We start from the raw sequence: 14,712 nt of genomic DNA, 5'->3' as shown, positions 1-14,712 counted from the left end.
GACATTATTTGTTTAATCTGAATCTGTTACTTTTTGTTACTTTCCATTAAGAGTAGTAGAATTTGGAAATAGGGGGCTTGAAATGTTTAAATCTGTGTAAGAACTTAATATAGGTCCCTTCCTACACACCTTATCTTAAAAAAAAAACAAACTTTGCTTCTAAAGCACTTATTCTCCGCTTTATAATATGTGGACATATTTTCAATTTGGCTGGCTGATAGTAAGGACTGCTGAATAATAACCAGGGTTCTCTCCAATCAGTTCAGCATGCATCTCATCTTTGATCTCAAGGGCACTGATAATTAGTGCCTTATGTTAACATCTTCACTATAAACAGTTCAGGCATTTAGAAACAAGGTATCAATGGACTTTAATAGTTACTTTAATTCATTTTATAAATAAGCAACTGAGAATTTTGCTCCAAGTGGCTGCTAGTGTAGCCCATTCCATAAATGGCATTCTCCGAAGCATAAGGCACAATATGATACGAATGCAGCTCTTCATAATAGAGAGACTGAGAACAGCATTCCTGTACCATAAACTTCAGCCGTTTTCTTGTATCAGAATAAGCAGTCTTATAACAGGGAGCTTCTTTAAAGTATTCATAGCTCTCTTTCTCCGTCTCTAGATGGATCTTCCTCAGCAAATTGTTAATTAACACAGACCTTCTTAAGTAGGTTTCTGGGTCTTCAAGAAATCTGAGCTTCTCTAGAGAAAGTTTGAGAATGCAAGTCCTGTCCTCAGGCAGTATCAGGTGCTGGAAAGCAAATACATCATTCAATCTACATTTTAGAAAAATGAGAACAAGAGCCTTTGTTATCGACAAGACTCATAAATTTTTTTTAGAAAATAATAAATAAACCCTTACTTTTGGAAAATACCCATGGTAATCTTGATGTAAATCTTCTTCTTCTGCATATTTTCTCTTAAAGTAGGCTACTTTCGACGTTGTTAACGTATGTGTTAATACTTTTGTTGGATAAGCTATAGAAAATAAAATAATTGGAGAAAAATCAGATATTACTGTAGCAAAAGAGCATTTTATAACATAAGTTCTACTAATGAAAAGAAACTGGTGACCCCAGAAATTAATATTCTCTCTTCATTTACTGAGCAACGCAGTGAAGCAGTCAGTGGCAATTGTCCTGTTGCTGAGAAGCCTGTTTGCAGGCACATGCCACTATTCAGACCCAAATTAGATGTTCTAGGTTGGAGAATTATATTTATTTCCTTATGCAGCCCCTCTGAAATAAAGTACATACTTACCAATCCTCTGTTTAATTTCATGCCATTTAATGTCAAAACATACCCACATTTGAAGTTAATGCACAAAATGCAATGGAAAGAGATGTTACCTTTCATCATTCTTTTAGTAAAACTGCCTCAATTACAGAAGGAATTTAATGTTGCTAGGTTAACCAAATTTGTGTAAAATGGTTGGTGACCCCATTACACTTTAAAAAAATAACTGCATGTCTATAGACAAACCCTATGATATGGTCATGGTATAACCATCCTCATAACACCTGGCTTAACAGAGGTAAATCATAAGTAAATAAAAGTTTAAATAGCACACTGACTTGAAAACTTGACCTTGGTATATAATTTCTGAAAGTGAAAATTTTGTTCTCTCCTTTAGCGTACTATTGTTGAGAATTCTGACTTGTTTAAAAAAGGACAGTGTTCTGAAGGCAGATTTTCAGAAAGAGATGGTTTGGTTTAAAGGGAGTTTTTAGTATGTACGCTAGGTGGTGCTGATATCACGGAAGAGAGGCAAGTACAGCCTTGAAAGCTGAAGATACATAAGGAGCTTCCTAGTGAAAGCCTTGAATGGATTTAAAATACTACAAATTGTGTCCCGTTCAGTACTCATTCAACCTCAGTGGACCAGATGAGAGAAAAAGTTTATACTTAAGCATCAACAATTTTACCTTTAAACACACCCTGGAATATTTTTAGGTGCTGACACCATTGGATTCACAAAATGAGTAGTTTATTAATGTGTTGGTTAAATAAGTTCATAGTCAAGACATTTGATGTTTTCCTCTAACATCTTACATGTTTTAAATATTAAAAATGTGCTCTTTAAGAACATGCCTCTTCTAAGTTTTTCCTCCATTTGGTGGCATCTGTATAACATTTCCTGCAGCTTTTTGTAGCTGGGTGGTTTTCCTTAACAAGTAGGAAAAGCTACAAAAAAATCACACCTAAAGCTTTCCAATTTTTCACTGGCACCACTGTGGATTATAAACCCAAGAGAGCCTTAAATTAGAGTTGGCATGTTTTGTAAGGGAAATAAGAATGTTAAACCACTGGTGTGTCTGACCTAAAAAGAGACAAATGTGTAATAATCATTCACAATTGGAACAAAGTCAGGATACAATTTCTGAATTCAGTAAGCATATTTCAGTTTATACGGAGTTTTCACAGATTTCAGAAGTTAGAAAAAAGGAAAACAAAATTGTTTATAATGAAAACAAAGGAAGCATCACTGAACCCAGTTTTCTCAGGGGTTGTTCTTTAGTAATTATTTTCTTGGGTGGATTTTTAAAGGATTGAATCAAATAATTAGGTGAAGCTTTGGGTTGTTCTGTGATGACAATTAATTATTGTGACTGATTTCTTTTTAAACTGCTTAACTAGTGGATGCCACCATGGTTCTCAAAAGTTAGTGAACATTAGAATCATCTCTCCAGAATCATCTCTCCTAAAAACACAAACTGCTATTTGTCCCACCCCCAGAGTTTTTAATTCAGTAGATCTGGGCTAGGAGCAGAGAATTTCTATTTCTCACAAATTTCCAGGTGATGCTGATAAGGCAGGCCTGAGAGTCTCTATGTCATAGCATTAGGCAAATGTAGTAGAAGCACTACAACAGCAATTTGAAAAACAGAACATTCAGCCAATCAACTGATTGCTTAATCACGAGAATGCCAAGCAATCGGCTTGATGGATTTTTGTCATTGTTGTTATTGTTATTGTGACATTGGCTACATTGGCTTAGATGTTTTAGCTTTATGAGCAAAGACAGACTCCACTTTAACTAATAGTGAAGAAAGAATCAAGTCACTTTTCAACATAAATTCCTGGGTTCACGTTAAGAAGTATCAACGACTGACGGCTATTAGCATTATAGCTGGACAGGTCACTGCTTTTTTTTTTTTTTTAACAAGGCTCAGTGAATTACTGTAGTGCAGGAAAGTATGAGGAAAGATTTGGAAATAGATATGTGTATATATATTCATATATATATTTGGAGGTGTATAGGTATATTCATTTTATTTTATAAAGTAACACAATGTCTACAGCATTTATGACCAATTAAAAACTTTTTAATGAATGACACAAGGGAGGGCAGGTGGCAGCTTGGAGAACCAAATATCAAATAAACCAACTGATGAACTAGTAAAATATTTTTTATTTAACATCAAGACCAAAAAATTATACCAATGGCTCCAAGGTTCATAAAGATTCTGTCTGCTGTATTCAGGCAGTTATCCTAAGATAGAGAATGTATTAGACCCTGGAAACACAGTAATTTCTCAGGGGTCTAGATTTGTGTCTCAGCTCCATGGGCAACACGCTTAGCCACTTAGTTTATTGCTCTTAAGAAACACCCCCATGGGTTGTTGAAATGCTGAAAAGTTTTCACAGCTGCTATCTGTTTGACAATTACTTCCTTGCATGCTGTTTAGCTATTTGCAATGTTTTCAGCATCAAATTTGGGAGGATGCTTTTAGCCACTTTGAGGCTAAAATATATGGCAAACATAAGTTCCTACATCTATTTTCCCGGCTGGATGAGAACTCAAAAAATTCAGAGCTGGAAACTATTTATTGATCACATGGTTCAGCCTACAAGATTTACAGATGAGGAAACTGAGGCCCAGAAGGGTTCAATGATTTCCAATTTGGTGTGTGGCTAAGAGTTTGGGTTTTGAAGTCAGATGCAAGTGGCCCAGCTCTACCACTTCTTAGCTGTGTGACTTTGAGAAAATTACATAAACTCTTTACATATTTCATTTGTAAAGTGGGGATAGAAATAATACTGTCTCAAAGGATCACTGACATAATTCATGGAAAGTGACTGGCATTATGCCCAGCATATAGTAAGCACTCAATCAGATCCTAGCTCTTATTAGTGCCAATAAGCACAGATCTATCCCAGAAGCAAATCCCAGCCTGGCCTCCTAGCTCTGGCCCTACGATTCTTTCCACCGCTCTGCCTCCCACAGATATTCAATTATAATTAGAGAGTTAAAAGACTGCAAAAGAATATTTCAAATGGTCAAGTTGAAAATAGCACAAGTACTATAAAAGCTCCAGAAAAATGTTTCTGGATATATTGTCACTGGTCATACATTTGGAGTGAAGGAAATGTAACTGTTTTTAAAATATCCAGATAGTTATTTAGAGAATTAATTAAAGTTAGTCTGAAGTTCCAAATGTTTGCCTGTATGATCCAATAAACATATGTAAATCTATTTATATAATTCTCCCATAATGAAAAAGCCCAACTCAACCCAGCCTGTTATTCAAATAAAGCTGATGAAATAGACAAGGAAAAGTAAAATGATCTTATGTCTTCATAGCCCATGTCCTGAGCTCTGAGAACAGTATATAAATTATACAACGAATGCGGTTGAGCCTAAATTTATCTCTAAAAGTAAAATAGCTAATGCTGGCTTGAATATTCAAATTGTTTTTAATGTTCTAACCTCTGGGCACATAAAATATCTGTGCCAGCCTCAATGCTTCAATGTATTTCCTAGTCTAAAACTTCAATACAGCAGGTTAAGAGTCACAGAACACAATGGCCATCCCTGTCATTAGAGTTCTGACAGTACAATTTATACATATTTCTTTAAATAAACGTTTCAAATGTAATTACAAACGATTGCTCCAATGCTCTCCCTTATTCTTCTGCTTCTGCCTCCAGACAACTGAAATCCTATTATTGTACAAAAGTGATTTCATTTGGTGCACGGCCCACAGGCAGTACATTAAAGAAAGATCATCAACAAATTAATTTACAAACACTTTGAGAGCACAGACGATCATAAAAGAACGACTCCTGTCATGGTAAACCATTCTTTATCCAAGACCGTGAAAAGCCTGAGAGATGGTAAGGAAGCAATGAGTATAATGTATCTTAATTTTGGTAAGGTTTTCATTTTCTGCCTCACAACACTTTAATCAACACACTGCAAAAACAGAGTTCAGACCATCCTATTGGCCATGGGCATCTATAGCCAAAGACAAAGGAAGAGTTTGATCAATGGGGAAAATAAGGTGCTTCTAGTCTCAGATCAACAACGGACCCGTGATGTGGACAAACCACGTGCCTCAGCTTCCAGTCCCTCAGTGATTTCTCTTTGTGTAGTGTTAGCCTGGCAAGAGCCTTTCAAAGCACATAACCCTACCTATCTAAATAACGCTTTGCTGGTGGCAAAGCTACCGAAATCCTTCCTTAAGGGCCATGGGCACTTTCGTTCCAAGAGCTGCTCTACCTGTCACTGTTAGTTACATTCTGCAATCTTACTGCATGGCTTCAAACACTTCAGCACGACCTGCTGGGGCTATCCTACAGCACTGGTTCCAATCCCAGTTCCTCATTTTATTTTCTTAGTGATGTTGGACAAAGCATTTAATCTCAAAGAGCCCGAGTTTCCTCATCGATTAAGTGAGGCCAAATATCAAACTCATTGAGTTATGTGTGGATTAAATGAGATGATTAAAAAGCACTGACTTCATGCCTGTCATATACCCACATATTTTCTGCTCACTAAATATTAGGTATTATTACTGTAGTGGCCTCATTTTTGAAGTCACATATATAGGTATATAAATGTGCTACTCAGAAGCACTGTGTTGTATGGAGGACATCTGTCCTCTCTTGCTAAGCAGAGGGTGCATGAAACATCCGTGTGTATGCAAGAAGGCAGGCAGGTGCCACATTCAAAGCTGTAATGCTGCACCTTCTATAGACCTTCCGCTTTGTTGATGTTTAGCAATATGCCATCAGTCTTCTCCCTCATAACCTCTTGTCTGGCACCCTTCTGGATAATAGGCTCTAGAGGAGCAGAACTCAGTGCCAGTTTTTAGCTCGGAATCAACGGAGCAATCTGTCCCTTCAGATTTATCATCCACCCTAAGCACACGATTGTCTCTACTGGCAGTTTAGAATTACCGACACGTTGCAGCTCCTGGAAAACTTTCTTAGGAACTTCCAGGGGTACGGACAGCCAGAGAGTTAGAAACGTTTTTCAAGAAACCAGCAGCATTGAGGATAACCCCAAGTACATATGTGGAATACTAAATAAAAGACCACTAGTTCCACACGCCTACCTTGTTCCATTGGTGATGGTCTCTGAACCAAAGACAACATCATTAAATGGGATATGACCAGTCATATAATCATGAAGTTACGTTAGATGGTGCACTGAAGCCTACCTAACTCCTGCCATGAGCTGGCCCTATTAATGAGAGAGACCAAGCGCAACAGGTTCCTCGGGGAAGCTCTGGGATTTACCACCCCTCAGAAGTGCATCCCTTGTTGTGGAGGATGAGGCTCCCTTTCACTCTACGTTTTACCTTGGAAAGCAGGAATGAATCAGAAAGAAAACTGGCAAAGCAATGACACTGACAGATGGAGGTTCCAAGAAATATCTTATGTCTAGGGAGATGCTCTCACTTCCTTAGGTACCCCAGTCTGTTGCTCAGAGAGAAGGGTTTTTAACCCCTGACATGTGCACGGCAGTGGTGTTTTGAAAAGTACCCCATCTGTATCACCCTCACTGTCTTCCACTTTGATACTAACATCAAGTTTGGGTATATCACCAAAAACACTTAGCTAGATATCCCAGAAGGGTTGAGGAAAAACATAAAATGGAACTAACCATTAACTTTACTCACTAATAATACACAGTCGTCCCTCAGTATCAGGGCATTGGTTCCAGGGCCCCCACGGGTACCCAAATCTGCAGATGCTCAAGTCCCTTATGTAAACTGGTGTAGTACAGTCGACTCTCTATATCCGTGGGTTCCACACCCGTGAAAATCGAGGACCGACTGTATGAGAATTTGCTCTGGAGTTGGTTAATTCTCTGCCCTCACTCATATGGTGCCTGCTTTGTGTCGCCACCTGGAGTTGCTCTAGTGATGAAATGTTCTTCATTCACGGGGCACCTTTATTCTAAAGAGTGATAGGTGCTTCAGTAAATTATTATATTGTGTTCAACTCAAGCATGCCACTTAGTAGATGGGCTTACCCCCCATATTAGACATGGAGAAACTGAGCCATAAAGTAGTACAACAGGTAGCACATGGAGACAGAATTGAGACTCCAGGCTCCTGAGTCCTGGTTCTCTTTGCAACATCCCCAATTTTTCTTGACATATTACCACACACCCCCTTTTAATAAGCATTTACAAAATAACACAAACTCTGCTCCACCCCTGCAGAGGGGGTTTCCCAGCTTCACACCTCTCCCTCCACCCCTTTTGATCATCACTGATATTTAGAAGACTCTTGTATCTCTACCTCCCAAGAAGATTTTTGTGTTGCATTTTACTTTCTATAATTTATAACATGAGAAAAGGTTCAAATTTTTTCTAAATATACTTATATTACAATACTGAACATAACACTAGCAAACCCTTAGTACTTTTTAATATCCTCCTACCACCCCACTGAGAATTATTGCAGCAAACGAGATGACTCTGTTTTTAGCCTGTTAAATTTAATCAGGAAAAATTAAAAAATAATTGGTTAGGTTAAAAAGGGGAAACATTAAAGCAACGTACCAAGACTATTTAGACAGACCTTATTAAAAATAAGATGGAGGGTGGGGAGGGTCGACAAGGATTACTTCCTCCCAATATCTAAAGGTGTACTTCTTCCTCGGTTTTAGTACTACACAGTTATAGTCAATTTGCCGCCCTGCTTCTGAAATCGCTATTTTATTTCAGCTTTTTCTGGGTTTCTGAAACATATTGCTTTTACAGATACAACAATCTGAACTGGTTGTGCCTTGGCTTTAGAGCTATTGTTGGGATGTTGGTGTTTTGACAGCTAAGGCCAGCTGGCATGAGTTCTCAGTGGACAGCCCAGGTGTAGAGGTAAGGGCCCCAGCATCTTAATCAAACCTTTCAACATTTCTCCATGTTTCAAGCATCTTCTAAATCCCATGAAAGTAACATGACATAAAACTGAACATGGAATGTTCATAAACACCTAAAAGCTTCCAGATAGAGTATTTGATGAAAAACTGAAATTAGACTTGATTTCAGTTTTAACTTGCTTAAACTCAGCCTTATCTAAGTCTTACAGACCTAAGTACACCCCTTTTTATAATCCATGGTATGTACAAGTACAGCTGGTGTTCCCATTGATAAGAGTGACTAGATCCTTCATTACAGATCGGTGGAATATTTTTCATGCTCTAACTTAGGATCTACCAATGTCTCTAGGATTAAATGTTTACACTACAGTGATTTATTTGATTTATTTTTATTTATTTAAACTAAGGACCATGATAATATTTTCTGATGAATGACTTTAAACAGATATGGACATTAAAATTGCACAGTAAATATCCTGCACATTATACATTCATGATAGAATCAAAATTAAAATTTAAGAGCCCCTTTTACGTGACCTTTTGATTGTGACAGTGATCTCAATGAAAGGGCAGACTCATTCACATAAATTAAAGGGCACTGAATGATTTTAAACTTCTATGCATATTACATAGAGATAGGATGTGTATAAATTACTAATACACAAGACTAATGCATATACATGAGCAAATACTTGTGGCTGCTTTATTCAAACTTTCCTCAGATTGATAGCATGACTAGAAATTTATATGCATCTCATGACAGATGACAGTAAATCTTACTGGTCTCTTTGGATTTGTTTCTCACCATAAAATGTAGTAATTATAATGGAGGAAGGGAAAAGGGTGGGTGGTGCTAAAGGCTAATGAAACCAACATTTTTGATGGCTCAAACAATCATCTTTAATGCTTAAATTTATTAAACTACAGATATTTTACTAAGTGACTACATAGACCAGTACTTTTAAAATCTCATGATAGCCATAAAAACTATACAACCAGAACAGAGTAAATTTTCAAATAGGTTTCTGAATAAAATTGTTCAATTATTTATTTTAACAAAGGGAAGAAAGGAAAGGGAAGAAATGTGGCATGGTATACTTTCATGAATTTGATTGTAATTTGCTAGGTTGGTTACCTCTAGGAACTGCATATGGATAGCTCAGTACATGTGAAAGTTATACAATGCTGGAGGGCTGAACCCTCATTAAAATTTTTATACATAAAAAATAAGACTCTATTATATTCTGAAAACGGAGTTTAAAATGCTTAACACTCATGGGTTTCTATCACCATGACCTTAATGCAAATTAAATTTTAAAAATCACTACAATCTCTTTTTGCAGAGAGAGCTCTCTTCATTGCCTTCATATCGGACATGCACCAATGTGCTCACAGGGTTTCCGCTTGGTATGTTCCCCAAGCCAAGCTACCTAATTTGACCTCACCCTATTCACATGGGTCTTAGAGAGGAAAATCTGCCAGCCTACAAATGTCCTTTCTACAGAGAACCTCTATTGACTTCTGCCCAGCAACCACCTATATAAACAATCCCTTATATTGATCTTGTAAGTTATGGTAATGCTACATTAGCATTTATTTCTCTGGATACATATTTAAACAGTAATTTCTTTTAAGCTAGTGATTACCTGGTAATGCTGAATCAATCTGAAAAGTGTATCTCTAGGACAGCTTCAGAAAATCTGGTGAGAGTTCCCCTTTGCACAGCGAGCATTTCTCAAAGCCTCGGGCTCATGAATGGCTACCTGAGATTTTGAAACAAGGAGCAAGACACAAATAACATTGGAAGAGTCAGAACTGCACTGACTTGAACTAGTTACCAAGTCAGGAGAAGGCATGCAGTAGGAGGACACTAAGATGTTTGAGGTGGAGTTGATCTGAACCAGAGAGATAAACCTTCAAACATACACAATTACTTCAATGTTCTCCAGATTTAACTGTGAACATGAGGAATCTTAACTACCCTAAGAAATGTGAAAATAAGTGAATCACAGATCTCATCAACTATTTACTAGGAGATTATTTGGGGGACATTATCAGTATGCTGATTTTTTTTTAAAAAAATCAGAGTCAGATATACTTGTTTTTAAATGCCAGATTTTGTATAATTTCAAGAAATATTCTCTCTAAAGTAACAATTCAGCAGTTAACTCAAAACAGACTAACTCAATCGTTCACTGGGATACACACTATTTCTCACAAGATTTGAAATAGCCAAATAGTACTTTTTCTTTGAAGACAGTTTTTCTTTAAAGGGCCATACTTAACTGCACCTTTTTTTTTTTTTTTAACATGGATGTATGCTTACAGATCTCATCATCTTCTATATTTAGAGAGATGAGCTTTCCAAAGGAAGATAGGCAGCCAATGAGGAGGATCCCATCAAAAGAGAGGTGAGTTACTATGGTTACTTTTCAGGAGATTGAGTAACAGTGAACTGGCTGCTCCCGGCCAAATGGACCCTTTCCAGAGCAGGACCTAAAAAGAATGTTGCTCTCCGTACGTGTTGATTCAATTAGTCGAGACTACACTATCCTTTTCGCCTTAACCATAGGTTTTCTATGGGAGCTCACTGCTTCCAGCCCTCCTAGCTGCACACAGTCAGCGAAGTCAAAGGGAAAACAGGGAGGACTGAAAACTTCCGAGCACAAACCTAACAGCGACGGGCAGGAGAATCTGCAAGAACAACCCCAAGATTAAATTAAAAAAAAAATCAAATCATGTTCTTTGGGACCACCAGCTAGCCACTTTTCAATGGCTGGGGGCGGGGTAGGATCCCAGAATACGTCCCTATCCACACCCTCAATGAAAGAGTCTTTTCTGAGTCTCAGAGGAGGGCACCTGGCTGGATGAGTCCAGACGTACCTTGCGATCTGGGTCCACTCACCAGGAGACAGGTGCACGCACCTGTTTCATAAAGGCGCGGGATCCGGTGCTCCCTCCCGTTTTGCGGCGCTGTCACTCTTCAGACGGGCGCTGACAGCGACGGCGGCGGCGGCGCGACAGTGGCAGCAGCGGCAACTGCAGCTCGGCGGGCTGCCCTGGCTCCTGCAGGTCCGTCCCTCCAGTCTCTGAAGCTCCTCTCGCTCAGGGTTCGCGACGCGAGGCGGGCGCGCAGCTGTTCTCGGCTCGCATTGGACCAGAGGGAGCAGATGTTACCGGTTGCTAGGAGCGTTGCTAGGAGGCGATGACTCCCCTCCACAGCTAGAGAGCAACTTTCCTGCGGTTCGGGTGCGCTGGCGGCGGCTGCTGGGTGGAAGGTTTGGGAGCAGGAACCAGGAGGGAGGCGAACAAATAACCCCAAACAGGGGGTCCTGTGCTCGCCTGAGTTGGGTCCTGGATAGCGGCCTGGGGAGCTGCGGTTGGCTGAGCGCGCGGGGCTTCAGGCCCTGCTCCGCCGGCTTGGGCAGGTGATGGGGGGCCGCGCCTCCCACGGCAGGGTCACTCGCTGTAGACCCTAGCTGGGTGTCCCGTGGAAGGATCGGGTCTGGGGACGCGAGTGGGTTGGCACTTCCAGCGGCTGTGAAGCAGGACTCGGTCAGTGCCTTGAGACCAGCTGGGATGGCCTTGGGGTAGGTCCCCAGCAAGGGGAGAGAGAGAGGAGTGTGTGACATGAGGTGAGGCACGTGGGATGAGTAGGGGATCTTCCACCCTCTGGGACTCTTCTTCCCAATGTTCCTGTTTGTGTATGCAGGTTTGAACAGTTGATAGATTTTGAAGAGGGTAAAAATAACTAATACATGAAAATCAGTCCAGAGTCTAATTCCTTTTGGCAGTGTCCGTGGCTGCCTGCTGGTGCCAAAGGTTTCAGAAAAAAATGATCCTGTGGTCTAAAATACTTTATGCAGTTAGAAAGACTTCATTTTGATTCACTGGCTAATTAAAACCTCAGGCTAATAGGCAAACTTCTTTAAAATAAAAATATGCAAGAGAATGTACTTTTCACAAGGGAGACTGGAGAAGATATGCATGTTTCAGTCATTTACACTTTAGTATAAATTCACCCAAAGGCTTGTATTGTCTCTGTATTGGATCACTCAGGCTATGTTTTTATTTTTTATCATTGCTTCTTGTTGTTGTTGTTCAATGCAGTTATTGTTCTTGGGTGAAGGGGGATGTTGAGAATGTCAAAGTGGGCAAATTTGGGTAGCCAATGAACGATATTAAAGAAGGGAAGATGACAAACGTAGCAGAGAAATTTTGCCCATGCTATTCTCAGAAAGGGAATCTCATTGAAGAAGCAGATACACAACTTCCCTACAGCTTCAGGCCAGGGCCTGGAAGGAAGAAGGCAGCACTGGGAATCAACTAAAAAGAAAAGCTGCAGTCTTTGGAGCCAGGGCAGAGCTGCTGTACAGTGTCATGTTGACTCCTGTAATAGCAGACATTCTGCAAGGTTGAAAGGGTTACGGAAAGTGGCCCTACAAATCTCAGGGGCCCCTGCCCCCTCAGGCACCCAGTACCCACTCAACACCTATGACAAAACGTAGAGTTAAGAGTTTGTTAGCCCTAAGATTTAAAAGCTGATAACTTTGTGTTTATTATTAAGCTTGTGTTAATAATAAACTCAGTTTTAGCCATCCATTCACAATGAGGAGAATCTAATCATTATGTTGTATGCTTTAAATATCCTACGGTTTTGCCCGTTATACCTCAGTAAAGCTGGAGAAAAAAGCTGGTAACCTAACATCTAGCTGTGTGGAAGAAGTCATAAGTGGGTTGAAGATCTGATGATCACATTTCAGCTATAAGGTATGAAAGGGGGCTTTGAGACCAACACACCTCAAATCTGGGCAATAGCCACAGCCAGAATTGCACCACTGCTACTTGTTTCTTTTTCACTGTCAAGGAAGAAAGGAGCTGATATCTCAGTCGGCCTTGCCTTCTTGGCTAGCCCATCTCAGGAGGCGCTCTCCTTTACTGTTCACAGTCCATTTTTTTCAGTTTCCTTGAATACGGAAGGTTCTCATTTGTCTCAGGTATTTTGCACATGTTGTTTCTCCTTCCTTAATGTGCCTCCCTTTCACCTGGCTTACTCCTACTCAGCCTTCAAGTCTCAGCTGAACTACCACTTCTTCATAGTGGCTTTCCCTCGGAGCCTCCCACCAACTAGATTAGGCTCCTAATTACATTCCCAAATCATCCTACTGATCCCACTTCACAACAGTCATCACGCCAGGTTTCCAGCTTGTTCCGCCTTAACACTGTATCCCCAGCTGCTAGCACACAGTGCCTGGTACATCAAAGGGAATCACAAGCACATGTGAGTGGATGCACCCACCCTGCCTGGTTCAAGGCTTCTGTTTTCACCATAGCTATGCAGCTATCAGTGAGCTTACATAAGCCATGAGGGCAGCCACTAGTTGCTGTACTTTTTGTTAAGTGAAGGAGAGGAAAAAAGCCTCTCACATAGAAAACTGTTTTCTGCCCTTAGTGAGATGTTGCACTGATATAGTAACTTCTTTTCCTTCTCAAACCATTTTATAAAGGTCACTATCTGTACACCTGAAACTAACATAACATTGTAAATCAACTATACTCCAATATAAAATAAAAATTAAAAAAAAAGAACACTCTGGCTGAGTTTGGTTGGAAAAAAACACAAAACATTAACTGATTTCTACGAAAAAAAAAAAAAGTCACTATCTGAATTTTAATGGCATTGGAAAATAACCTAAAAGTCCTTTATCTGTTTTCCTAATTCTCTTCTTTCTGTGTCCTCCAGAGTAGGTGTGAGACCTCTGAGTTGAACTGTTTCATCTTTCCTTAAAATTCTCCTCTACCTCAGGTGAAACGTAGCCTCCATCATCACATGCTGCATCTCTATGGAGCGAAAAAAAAAAATCTGTTTAGAAGCAGCTAGCTAACTTGACCAAAACGAACAGCACTTTTAGTATACCTTATTAGAATGGACCAGGAAATTGCCTTTCCTGCTGTCAATATAACTCACCAAATAATTGCCGAATTCCCTCTTCATCTTGGGGGACCACCTCAAGAAAAATAACAGATTTTTGAAGACATGAAGGAAAAGGTCAAGGTAATCTCAAGATTGCAGAATTGCTTGGTGGCAAAGCCAGAAATAGAACATGGGTATAAGAGTTTAATCTTTACTGGACCCACTGTGTCTGCAGATATAATTTTATAAATTCTTCAATTCTTCTGGTGATTAGAGCAAACCCTTCACTAAACAATTTTGGATTTAAAAATTAAATATTAAAATACCATACTAACCACCTTAGAATTCATCTAAATTCTAATCTTTTCACCACTGAATCTTGTCCCTCCTTGAGACAACCACAGACGTAATGCTAATCCTGTCTCCTACTCCTTATCTGTCTGCTGAAAAGGATGAGATGTTGTATAATGTAGTAGAATGCACATTAAAATTCATCAGAGCTCTGAATTGTCACCCAAGTCCTCTTGAGCCATGTCTCTGAATCTCCCTGGAGAAACCCTAGAGAAACTGTAAAGAGACTATGAGGTTTACAAGACATATAATGTGATTTGATTCATCAATAAAATGTTATTCAAGATGATTACGATTTTTTAATTGCTACAAAAGACTTTAAGAAT

At 39.5% G+C, this 14,712-nt stretch overlaps 1 long non-coding RNA gene across 1 annotated transcript; it reads right to left on the bottom strand.

The window, feature by feature from the left end:
* Positions 1–533: 533 nt before the first annotated feature.
* Positions 534–14,216, bottom strand: LOC117200116 (uncharacterized). The gene is made up of 4 exons (XR_004481541.2): positions 11,047–14,216; positions 9,768–9,884; positions 869–984; positions 534–757 (listed from the first exon to the last, which is right to left on the bottom strand). It is a non-coding gene; the product is annotated as an uncharacterized LOC117200116 (long non-coding RNA).
* Between the last annotated feature and the right edge of the window lie 496 nt (positions 14,217–14,712).

Source organism: Orcinus orca, chromosome 2, assembly GCF_937001465.1.
Source record: "Orcinus orca chromosome 2, mOrcOrc1.1, whole genome shotgun sequence".
NCBI lineage: Eukaryota > Metazoa > Chordata > Mammalia > Artiodactyla > Delphinidae > Orcinus > Orcinus orca.
This window is presented reverse-complemented; position numbering and strand designations above follow the sequence as displayed.